This window comes from Tachypleus tridentatus, chromosome 3 (genome assembly GCF_004210375.1).
Source record: "Tachypleus tridentatus isolate NWPU-2018 chromosome 3, ASM421037v1, whole genome shotgun sequence".
NCBI classification, from domain to species: Eukaryota; Metazoa; Arthropoda; class Merostomata; order Xiphosura; family Limulidae; genus Tachypleus; species Tachypleus tridentatus.
The window spans coordinates 39,598,539-39,610,095 of NC_134827.1; the positions used below are offsets into that span (position 1 = coordinate 39,598,539).

An 11,557-nucleotide genomic window follows, 5' to 3' on the forward strand; every position below is an offset into this window, starting at 1 on the left:
GTTTGTATTCAAGAAACTCTCATCTCATGGTCATGTTAGGTGTCCTAAGATGGGGTGTTTAATTCAAGGAACTCTCATCTCATGGTCATGTTAGGTGTCCTAAGATGGAGTGTTTGTATTCAAGGAACTCTCATCTCATGGTCATGTTAGGTGTCCTAAGATGGGGTGTTTGTATTCAAGAAACTCTCACCTTATGGTCATGTTAGGTGTCCTAAGATGGGGTGTTTGTATTCAAGAAACTCTCACCTTATGGTCATGTTAGGTGTCCTAAGATGGGGTGTTTGTATTGAAGAAACTCTCACCTTATGGTCATGTTAGGTGTCCTAAGATGGGTGTTTAATTCAAGAAACTCTCACCTTATGGTCATGTTAGGTGTCCTAAGATGGGGTGTTTGTATTCAAGGAACTCTCATCTCATGGTCATGTTAGGTGTCCTAAGATGGGTGTTTAATTCAAGGAACTCTCACCTTATGGTCATGTTAGGTGTCCTAAGATGGGTGTTTAATTCAAGAAACTCTCACCTTATGGTCATGTTAGGTGTCCTAAGATGGGGTGTTTGTATTCAAGAAACTCTCATCTCATGGTCATGTTAGGTGTCCTAAGATGGAGTGTTTGTATTCAAGGAACTCTCATCTCATGGTCATGTTAGGTGTCCTAAGATGGGGTGTTTGTATTCAAGAAACTCTCACCTTATGGTCATGTTAGGTGTCCTAAGATGGGGTGTTTGTATTCAAGAAACTCTCACCTTATGGTCATGTTAGGTGTCCTAAGATGGGGTGTTTGTATTCAAAAAAACTCTCACCTTATGGTCATGTTAGGTGTCCTAAGATGGGGTGTTTGTATTCAAGGAACTCTCATCTCATGGTCATGTTAGGTGTCCTAAGATGGGGTGTTTGTATTCAAGGAACTCTCACCTCATGGTCATGTTAGGTGTCCTAAGATGGGGTGTTTGTATTCAAGGAACTCTCACCTTATGGTCATGTTAGGTGTCCTAAGATGGGGTGTTTGTATTCAAGGAACTCTCATCTCATGGTCATGTTAGGTGTCCTAAGATGGGTGTTTAATTCAAGAAACTCTCACCTTATGGTCATGTTAGGTGTCCTAAGATGGGTGTTTGTATTCAAGAAACTCTCATCTCATGGTCATGTTAGGTGTCCTAAGATGGGTGTTTAATTCAAGAAACTCTCACCTTATGGTCATGTTAGGTGTCCTAAGATGGGGTGTTTGTATTCAAGGAACTCTCATCTCATGGTCATGTTAGGTGTCCTAAGATGGGTGTTTAATTCAAGAAACTCTCATCTCATGGTCATGTTAGGTGTCCTAAGATGGGTGTTTAATTCAAGAAACTCTCACCTTATGGTCATGTTAGGTGTCCTAAGATGGGGTGTTTGTATTCAAGGAACTCTCATCTCATGGTCATGTTAGGTGTCCTAAGATGGGTGTTTAATTCAAGAAACTCTCATCTCATGGTCATGTTAGGTGTCCTAAGATGGGGTGTTTGCATTCAAGGAACTCTCATCTTATGGTCATGTTAGGTGTCCTAAGATGGGTGTTTGTATTCAAGGAACTCTCACCTTATGGTCATGTTAGGTGTCCTAAGATGGGTGTTTAATTCAAGAAACTCTCACCTTATGGTCATGTTAGGTGTCCTAAGATGGGGTGTTTGTATTCAAGAAACTCTCATCTCATGGTCATGTTAGGTGTCCTAAGATGGGGTGTTTAATTCAAGGAACTCTCATCTCATGGTCATGTTAGGTGTCCTAAGATGGAGTGTTTGTATTCAAGGAACTCTCATCTCATGGTCATGTTAGGTGTCCTAAGATGGGGTGTTTGTATTCAAGAAACTCTCACCTTATGGTCATGTTAGGTGTCCTAAGATGGGGTGTTTGTATTCAAGAAACTCTCACCTTATGGTCATGTTAGGTGTCCTAAGATGGGGTGTTTGTATTCAAAAAACTCTCACCTTATGGTCATGTTAGGTGTCCTAAGATGGGGTGTTTGTATTCAAGGAACTCTCATCTCATGGTCATGTTAGGTGTCCTAAGATGGGGTGTTTGTATTCAAGGAACTCTCACCTCATGGTCATGTTAGGTGTCCTAAGATGGGGTGTTTGTATTCAAGGAACTCTCACCTTATGGTCATGTTAGGTGTCCTAAGATGGGGTGTTTGTATTCAAGGAACTCTCATCTCATGGTCATGTTAGGTGTCCTAAGATGGGTGTTTAATTCAAGAAACTCTCACCTTATGGTCATGTTAGGTGTCCTAAGATGGGGTGTTTGTATTCAAGGAACTCTCATCTCATGGTCATGTTAGGTGTCCTAAGATGGGTGTTTAATTCAAGAAACTCTCATCTCATGGTCATGTTAGGTGTCCTAAGATGGGTGTTTAATTCAAGAAACTCTCACCTTATGGTCATGTTAGGTGTCCTAAGATGGGGTGTTTGTATTCAAGGAACTCTCATCTCATGGTCATGTTAGGTGTCCTAAGATGGGTGTTTAATTCAAGAAACTCTCATCTCATGGTCATGTTAGGTGTCCTAAGATGGGGTGTTTGCATTCAAGGAACTCTCATCTTATGGTCATGTTAGGTGTCCTAAGATGGGTGTTTGTATTCAAGGAACTCTCACCTTATGGTCATGTTAGGTGTCCTAAGATGGGTGTTTAATTCAAGAAACTCTCACCTTATGGTCATGTTAGGTGTCCTAAGATGGGGTGTTTAATTCAAGGAACTCTCATCTCATGGTCATGTTAGGTGTCCTAAGATGGAGTGTTTGTATTCAAGGAACTCTCATCTCATGGTCATGTTAGGTGTCCTAAGATGGGTGTTTGTATTCAAGGAACTCTCACCTTATGGTCATGTTAGGTGTCCTAAGATGGGGTGTTTGTATTCAAGAAACTCTCACCTTATGGTCATGTTAGGTGTCCTAAGATGGGGTGTTTGTATTCAAAAAACTCTCACCTTATGGTCATGTTAGGTGTCCTAAGATGGGGTGTTTGTATTCAAGGAACTCTCATCTCATGGTCATGTTAGGTGTCCTAAGATGGGGTGTTTGTATTCAAGGAACTCTCATCTCATGGTCATGTTAGGTGTCCTAAGATGGGGTGTTTGTATTCAAGAACTCTCACCTCATGGTCATGTTAGGTGTCCTAAGATGGGGTGTTTGTATTCAAGGAACTCTCACCTTATGGTCATGTTAGGTGTCCTAAGATGGGGTGTTTGTATTCAAGGAACTCTCATCTCATGGTCATGTTAGGTGTCCTAAGATGGGTGTTTAATTCAAGAAACTCTCACCTTATGGTCATGTTAGGTGTCCTAAGATCGGGTGTTTGTATTCAAGAAACTCTCATCTCATGGTCATGTTAGGTGTCCTAAGATGGGTGTTTAATTCAAGAAACTCTCACCTTATGGTCATGTTAGGTGTCCTAAGATGGGGTGTTTGTATTCAAGGAACTCTCATCTCATGGTCATGTTAGGTGTCCTAAGATGGGTGTTTAATTCAAGAAACTCTCATCTCATGGTCATGTTAGGTGTCCTAAGATGGGTGTTTAATTCAAGAAACTCTCACCTTATGGTCATGTTAGGTGTCCTAAGATGGGGTGTTTGTATTCAAGGAACTCTCATCTCATGGTCATGTTAGGTGTCCTAAGATGGGTGTTTAATTCAAGAAACTCTCATCTCATGGTCATGTTAGGTGTCCTAAGATGGGGTGTTTGCATTCAAGGAACTCTCATCTTATGGTCATGTTAGGTGTCCTAAGATGGGGTGTTTGTATTCAAGGAACTCTCATCTCATGGTCATGTTAGGTGTCCTAAGATGGGGTGTTTGTATTCAAGGAACTCTCACCTTATGGTCATGTTAGGTGTCCTAAGATGGGGTGTTTGTATTCAAGATAGAAAATATTTTTATAACTTTTCAATCTAAACAAAACTTATTTTACTGAGTTCATTATTGTAACTTTTCAATCTAAACAAAACTTATTTTACTCTGAGTTCATTATTGTTTTTACAACTTTGAGAAAAACATGAATCACCACATACAGTTGCGTAGCTAGGGTTTTCAGTGCCCGGAAACGAAGTCATTTTTCGCACCCCCATGTGACAAAATGTAAGCCATAATTCCTAATTATGTAACATCAATTTGGCATCCTCCCACCCCCTATGCCTTGAAGGGGGACCGATGTACCCCCTTGTCCTCCCTAGCTATGCCACATACCTCATACAGTAACAAATAACTGGGATGTGGTGAGAGGTGGAACCCGAACATATTTTTAGAAAATAAATATGTGAAGAACCCAAAAAGAAAACCCAATCTTGCCATGGAGTTGAAAGGTTCCATACCTAACAGGAATCAACATATCTTGATTTCTGGGATTCTGTGACAAAAGAAACTGAAATTCTACAATGCCTAGCATACAGTCATATATGCTGGAGTGCTACTCACCAGTTTCCAGAATTGTAGTGTTATAGATACTTCAACAGTAACATTTCTAAGTGACACAACTCACTTTCTTCCTTTTTATCTTATCATATTCCCTCCCTTGGTGTGTTACTTTGTAGCTTTAATTCCACATTTAAATATGTAATATATTATTCACTAGATACTATACTATTTTATCCTTTGATTTTGAAGCTTCATATGTAAAGAAAACAATGAAAATAAATTTACCATTTTGGACACCAGTTTATGATGGAATCTCAAGTGAACTTTCACCTGCAACTGAATGCAATGTTCAAAATACAGTATCATGATATCTTTCAATCTGTTGTATCTCCAATTACACACAGAATTTAAACCATTGAGATATATTCACATAGTAAAGAAATAGCTTGAAAATGTACAAACAAACTTACCACAAGGTTTATCAGAATCGAAGGACCAACCTTAATAACCTTCAACAAAAAAGATCCCAGTCTGGACTTATTCCTGTATCTTAGTAAATACACTTCTTGGTTACTGTTCCAGTTCGGTGGTAAGAGTTCTGATACATTATCTTCATGACTTGGCCACTATGGATTAACAAAACATTCTGTGTAGCAAATTTAACAGCATGTTTAAATTTATTTATTTATAACAGACAAAATTAGATCTATGTACATATTAACCACAATTTGCAGCTCAACCATATATTTAAAATAATATCCATTTTATTATTTTTATCATAACATCATCTACCATAGATATAACAGAGTTATTATAAACATTACTGTCTAGACAGCATATACAGTCAACCACAAATCATTTTTATTCTTATTTTAAATGTCATTGTAGAATCAATAATCTGTCACCAAATATATGGATACTACGGTGACAAGTTAGTAATGAAAACGACCATCGTTATCACAGGATAATCAGGACAATTACTACTTGAATTTAAGGGGCAGAAGGGCATGCTGGAGATTAGAAATCATTACTAAAATAAACTACAGTAAAAATTCACACAGCTGTAGATATCTAACCCTTGATGGAACATTGAGTATATTAAGGATTTATTTATCTCCAATTTGTTTCAACAACCATGGAAATGGTTATACTTGTCTTAGAGTAACCATGAAAATGAACATCTTCATCCTGTGGAAATTCTATGGCAAGAGATATGTTTATTGAAGTGTATATTATTTATCAGGAACCATTCTTACAACATAGTTGGCCATTGGTAATGTAAATGCTCAACAAGTATATTATATAACAAGAAACATTCTTATAATACTGACCACTAGTTAACAACACATACCATGAGTTCTTAGATTACTTTATTTCATTAGTTGGATCTGACCACTAGTTAACAACATGCACCATCAATTCTTAGATTACTTTATTTCATTAGTTGGATCTGACCACTAGTTAACAACATGCACCATCAATTCTTAGATTACTTTATTTCATTAGTTCGATCTGACCACTAGTTAACAACATGCACCATCAATTCTTAGATTACTTTATTTCATTAGTTCGATCTGACCACTAGTCAAAATGTACCATCAATTCTTAGATTACTTTATTTCATTAGTTCGATCTGACCACTAGTCAAAATGTACCATCAATTCTTAGATTACTTTATTTCATTAGTTGGATCTGACCACTAGTTAACAATGCACCATCAATTCTTAGATTACTTTATTTCATTAGTTGGATCTGACCACTAGTTAACAACATGCACCATCAATTCTTAGATTACTTTATTTCATTAGTTGGATCTGACCACTAGTTAACAACATGCACCATCAATTCTTAGATTACTTTATTTCATTAGTTGGATCTGACCACTAGTTAACAACATGCACCATCAATTCTTAGATTACTTTATTTCATTAGTTGGATCTGACCACTAGTTAACAACATGCACCATCAATTCTTAGATTACTTTATTTCATTAGTTGGATCTGACCACTAGTTAACAACATGCACCATCAATTCTTAGATTACTTTATTTCATTAGTTGGATCTGACCACTAGTTAACAACATGCACCATCAATTCTTAGATTACTTTATTTCATTAGTTGGATCTGACCACTAGTTAACATGTACCATCAATTCTTAGATTGTTTATTTCACTAGTTCAATCTGACCACTAGTTAACAACATGCACCATCAATTCTTAGATTACTTTATTTGATTAGTGGCAATTATAGAGTACTTTTATTATGGATCCATTTTCCCAAGATGTATAGTGTTATTCTGTGACAATGTGATGCTAACTATGGATCCTCCATTCAGCACACCAACCACAGGGCTACACCCAACTCAACGTTCAATGTGAAAACAATTATGATTCCTACCTAAACTCAGCCAATCAAATAATGCAATTGTCTATTTCTGATAAGAACAAAATGCAGACCTGTCAAATGTCACGCACTCAGCATGAGACTGTTACATTTACATACTGTGATACATAAATCTCATGCATCTGATGCAACTATGTCAAAAATATTTTTTAATCAATTAAAAACTCAAGTTGAGGGGTTATGGAGCCCCCTCCAGACACACAGATGACTGCCTCGTGCTTACCTGTCATCAAAGAATCTCACTCTTTCCAAGATCAACTACTTGAGAGTTGTGTAAATGTCATATTATGAGTATGAGATTATTTTTGTAAGTTTTTAGTTATGTACTGTCAGGTAATATAGATATTTGATGAACACGGTATCTGACTGACTTAGTCAGTGTTTTCTGTAAACACTATTATAGTAAGAAAATCCTGAAGAATCAAATCGTATTCTTTAAATGAAAATTCAAACCTAAATGAAGGGTATTTATTTTTATATAAAAAAAGAAGACATAAACAAATGACTAATAATGACCAACATTATTAGACTTCCTCTGTGGACATTCTGAGGTCAAGGGTAAGGCCAACCAAAGCTAGAAAGGTTACAGCATTCAACAGATAGGATATCAGTAGCACTAGTCTATGAGTTTCTCAGTAGAAGTCAAACACTGAAGATACGGTAGAATAAGTAGATGTCTCAGAATATCATGTGTCTATACAAGTATGTTTCAATAAAGAAAATATGTCACCTAAATTGAGCTAACCCTACAAACAATGATACTGGAATAAACAGTGTAACGTGCAATATTTCTTTAATTTACATGTTAAGCTAAAAGCTAACTGGTTAACACCAGAAGCTGACAAACCAAAACAAAAGTATTAACAAAGAAAGAAAAATTAACATCAGATGTTACTCATGAAAGTTAAATTACTTGACAATTCAACCCATGGAAGGAAGAGAAATAAATACATTCAGTAAATCAGAGACCACTGTTAATGTGTTAGACCACAACACAACGGATAACGACAACTAGGACATCAGATTTTTGTTTTTTTCTCAACGAATTATATGGTATTAATTAAGAAAACTGTTTGAGAGAAGTTAACAGTTTCAAATCATATTAATTTTCTGAAGTGGTTAGTAGATCATGTTGTATACAACCACTTCTACAATCAAGAAACTCTACAGAAAGCTCAACATCATTTGCAATAGCATTTATCTTAACAATTAAAATAAACTGACATGCATACATATATTTTTTTCATTACTTGTTTGCACCCATTGAAATACTGAATTTCATTATTAGAATGAGCTGTTCCAAATCATAATGTATAGCTTGAAACTTTAAATAAAATTATAATTGAACAACATAGTGAGTAAAATTCTGTTGTGTTTTGCTGTTTATAATTCTTCAAAAGAAGTTGTAATCAGCAAAGAGCTGTTCTAAGTTTGTGAAATTTAGTTACTTGTATATCTGCAAGTATATTTCACAGACCACAATTAACAGCAGATTTCAATGAAGTCTAGTAATAGTAATACCAGTCACATAAACTAAATAAAGACTGTGGTAAAGTATTCTGCTTGTAGTTAATTTCGATTTAAAATAAACATGAAAATTAAGTTGTTACCTCATCTCCTATACCATGACATTTCATCCCATCGCTAATTAGAATCCAATGAATTACAGAAACTAAGGCATCTTCTTTACTTGTCAAACTGGAAGACACTTGATGATGAAGAATTTCAAATCCTGGTAATACACTTGACATGTTTCATAAATTTTCGGTTACTTTCCTAAATAAAACAGAGTCCACAAAAGAATAAAATCTTAAATTTAACACAACCTTTACAGCATTAGTAAAACAGGTCTTAAATAAATATAATGTTGTCAAAAGTTTATATACATACGAGTTTTATTTAATTTCAACACCAGGACTAAAAGCATCAATGTATTTTTAACACAATCTAACGATTACCTGAGTGCCACCTGCATTGTATTCGTTTATTTTATTTATTATTATTATAAATCAGAAGCAGCAAAGTAAAATATGGTTATAAAATAACAATACAAACACAATAATATTGTAGTTTTATTCCATCTTCAAGTTGAGGTTAATTACATGAGAAGTTTTTATACATCATAATAGTATATATTTACGTTAACCTATATATGTGTTTAAATGAAAGCATAAAGTGAAGTTATCGAACACCTCAAACAGTTTTATCGGAATTTTATTCTTTTCTCAAGCTTGGTTTCGTTTAATGAGAGTTTTATCCATGAATATTTTACTGCTTTAGGAGATATTTTACAAATATTTTGTTTTGTTTTTCACTTTAATATTCGTTATTGAAGTGTTTGAAGTTTCAACATTAGACGTCACTGTTAATATAATACTTTATATTTAAACATTTAATTGCTTTTTTTTTTAATTTCTCGCAAAGCTACTCGAGGGCTGTCTGCGCTAGCCGTCCCTAATTTAGCAGTGTAAGACTAGAGAAAAGGCAGCTAGTGATCATCGCCCACCACTAACTCTTGGGCTACTCTTTTACCAACAAATAGTGGGATTGACCGTCACGCTATAACGCCCCCACGCCTGAAAGGGCGAACATGTTTGGTGCGACGGGGATTCAAACCCGCGACCCTCAGATTACCAATCGAACGCCTTAACCCATCTGACCATGCTGGGCCTAACCATTTAATACTCCTGTCTGTTGTACGTCCCTGTAACTAACTACTTTGGAGAGTGTATGTGGATCTTCAGCGAAATTGGTATGAAGGTTCATTAGGTCCATGAGGGGGTACATACAACTCTTTCGTTTTGCTGTTTTTATGGTTGTTTTGCATTTTTACCACTACTTCTCTCCATATTGATAGATTACCATCAAACATAACATGAAGTTTGTTGGGTATCTGGAAAGATATATATATAAATTTGAAGTTTCACATTTACCGTTTAACAGCTTTTATGGACTTTTTGTACATTTACAATCGGAAGGAGTACAAAAAGCTCCCCCCAGAAAGTCTTGTTGATTTGTTATATGTTTTATTGGATAACAGAAAAATATGTAAAGCTATGTTTTCAGAAAGCACTCCACAAGGTCTCTCCAAATATAATCTCAACTCTTATTTATAACACTGGTTTTTGTGAGTAGTGAACTTTTCATAATTTTAGTTACATTTTCTCACGAAATTTTTGTGCACATGCTGTAGTTTATTAGTTCTTCTTATTCCAATTAACCTATAAAATTAGCAAACAAGTTTCTCTGCAACTGTGGAGTCGTTAAAACATGTATTAGAAGTAAGAGAATGGTTTGTTTGTTTTTAAATTTCGCGCAATGATACACGAGGATTATCTGTGCTAGTCGTCCCTAATTTAGCAGTGTAAGACTAGAAGGAAGACAGCTAGTCATCACCACCCACCGCCAACTCTTGAGCTACTCTTTTACCAATGAATAGTGGGATTAATCAAAACATTATAACGCTCCCACGGCTGAAAGGGCGAGCATGTTTGGTGTGACGGGGATTCAAACCCGCGACCCTCAGATGACAAATCGAACGCTTTAACCGAGCTGGCCATGCCGGGCTATAAGAGAATGGAGGTTATAGAATGGCCAGGTCAATCACATGGTATCAATCTGACCGAAAAATTTATGGGCTGAATTAAATCTATAAATGATGTTTTTGATGTACTCAAAGATAGATGGCAGTCAATTACTCAGGAATATCTGCACAAATTTATTGAATAGAATTGTTATAATTTCAAACGTGCTGCACCTACCACAAAATGCTTGTTTTTGGAAAATTCTAATTGCTTAAGACTAAATCATTACACACAACATAATGCAAATAAACAGGCGCTACTGGCTTTTCGTGATGTGGTGTGAACAGTTTACTGGATATTATAACGCCTACATTGTTTCCTATCCTTTTGAGTAAAATGTTGATGATGCATTCTTAACCTAACTCTTTTTGCAACAATCAGTTAACTGTAATCTATGAGACTTGTCATAAAACTATAATATTGAGGTTACTGTATTTTTAATACTACAACCTTTGATCTGTCTATTATACTTTTCCAGAAAAACACTGTACAATGATATTTCAACTATACAGTGACTACAAAGTCTATTATCAAAGTTCATCTGAGTGGTTGGGATACGAGAAACATTGCACTGGTCCGAGCGAAACGCCATGTGTATAAGTCATTTTTAGAATAATATCTGTTATTGTTATTGTGTATAAACTTCTTTGCTAGCGAAACGTGGATATAATACGATAATAGTAGTCTTAGTTCTATTCTGTGACCTCTGGTATTGTACGAAACTTGTCGTCAGCAATGGATGTTGTGTGGTTACAATACTGTTATACACTTCTCTTTTCGAAAAACTCTAAGACCCCGAATTAATGTTTAGAAATGGGTTGAGCTTGAACTACCGTTTCGTTGCAAATATAGTTAATTATAATCACGCTTTGTCTGCAAAGCTCACTCCATAATAATTGATAAACCATAGTCTGTTTGAATGAAAGAGGAATCTAATGTCCAATATTGTGGGTTTCCCTTGAGATCAAACCAATAAATTGATTCGTTTGGAACCAGTGAGTACTAGTGTTATTGTGGGTAACACGCGTAGCTGTTTTGGAATACTTCTCACATTTCACAGCTGAAGATATGCCGTCAAGTAATTTCTGGATAACTGAAAATTCAGAAAATATTTCACATTTTTGATATAATTTATCCAATTGGATACATTATATCTAATGCTCTTAGGCTAGAAAATATGTAAAAAGAGAT

General features: G+C 35.7%; 1 protein-coding gene across 1 annotated transcript in view; it reads right to left on the bottom strand.

Annotated features, from left to right (window-relative positions):
- LOC143246730 (uncharacterized) overlaps positions 1-8,747 on the bottom strand; it is a 33,406-nt gene extending 24,659 nt beyond the window's left edge. Inside the window, exons 1-3 of the mRNA XM_076493820.1 lie at positions 8,673-8,747; positions 8,393-8,558; positions 4,850-5,005 (exon numbers count right to left, since the gene is read on the bottom strand). The gene's annotated coding sequence lies outside the window, so the exon portion shown is untranslated. The remainder of the gene's footprint in view (positions 1-4,849; positions 5,006-8,392; positions 8,559-8,672) is intronic.
- Between the last annotated feature and the right edge of the window lie 2,810 nt (positions 8,748-11,557).